This window comes from Beta vulgaris, chromosome 5 (assembly GCF_026745355.1).
Source record: "Beta vulgaris subsp. vulgaris cultivar EL10 chromosome 5, EL10.2, whole genome shotgun sequence".
Classification (NCBI taxonomy): Eukaryota; Viridiplantae; Streptophyta; class Magnoliopsida; order Caryophyllales; family Amaranthaceae; genus Beta; species Beta vulgaris.
This window is the reverse complement of record NC_079206.1, coordinates 42301232-42302723: the sequence shown is the minus strand read 5'-3', so window position 1 is coordinate 42302723 and position 1492 is coordinate 42301232.

The following is a 1492-nucleotide window of genomic DNA, read 5'->3' as shown; positions in this document are numbered from 1 at the left end:
TCGAAACATAGTTTGGACAACCTCAGAATTTTGAGGACTCTGGTCTTCTCACAGAAAAGGGGAAAAAGAGATAACAAGGCGACCAGTCTTCTCATGCCACTAACAAGAGCCGTCTACAAGACCTGATAATGGGGACTCTGGTCTGTCGAGATAAAAAAGCATGTTTAAATGTACTGACAAAGGTAGCCTTGTGGATTCTAAAGTTGTAGGGAGGCTAGTTTCACTCATGCAGCCTCAGAATTTTGAGAGAAAAATAGACTTGACATGGCAATCCATGCTCACTTGTTTTATAGCTACTGCGGTGAAGCTTGAGTTCCTTAGTTTGAGTAGCTAAGAGGTCTACATGTATTAAATCAATGGCTCTAGGAAGTTCACAAGGGTAAAAATTTGAAGAGATGCCAGAGACAAGAAGCTTCTCTCAATGGTTCTAATCCTATGCAGCTAGAGTCTCTTGTCCTTCTCGTACATGTATTTAACCCTGTGAAATACACATTTGGAACCCAACAAACTTTCTTCACTATTGGAACCGTCACTTGCTTTATATAAGATGTTCCTGAAGCTAGGACCACTATTAATATGTATATATTGTATTCTGGTTAATGTAATGTCTTTGTTGTTTGTCCCGCTATTAATATAAATTTGAGTTTGGAAATGCCAGAAGCTGGAATTTTACAATATAAGCAAGAAAACAATCTAATATAACTTCTACTTTTTGTTTCCTCCCTAGTGTTATGAAGTGTTAGCAGCATAGCAATATCTTATTGTGATAGTAAAGTAACTCTTTGCTAATTGCTTTCAATTTCAAGTGACTCACTACATGACACAACCCTTTCATTTCATTTACTATGCTTAAATAAAAAAATATTCGAGTGTTCTCATCAATATTTCCATCCATGTGTATTATTGTCCATGATTCATGGAAAGAGTGACATCAAATTGAAAACGAACCAGTACAAACCGTTGGCTAATATACATTAGTCATAAGGAGAAAAAATATATGCTTTTCATTTCCTATCATAAAGTATACATGGTATCGACATCGAAATGAGTGTATGACATATACACGTCTCATGCAATGAAATCCAATAACATTTGTGTTCCTGTGAACAACTTGCTAAGCTGATTCCGGATCCATTGTTGTCTTGAACACACTGGATAGTTGAGGATGTCACAACGCATCACTAGGATTTGCTGCATGCATCTGAATTTGCTGCTCTAATTTGCAATAAGTAGCAAAAATTAGATATTTGAGTACTGTGCACGGGCCTACACCATGTCAACCAAACACCATTTGTCTTTGTTTCTAAAAAGTACATCACCAATAGATCAAACTGATGACTTAAATGTACATCAATGATGGCTCTAAATTGCATCTACATCACTGAACGTTTTAGTTCTATAATCAATATGACATACAACAATAGTAGCAATGGAGTTCGATAAACATAACTACTAGAATAACCCCCTGGATTGTATATATCAGTTTCAATCG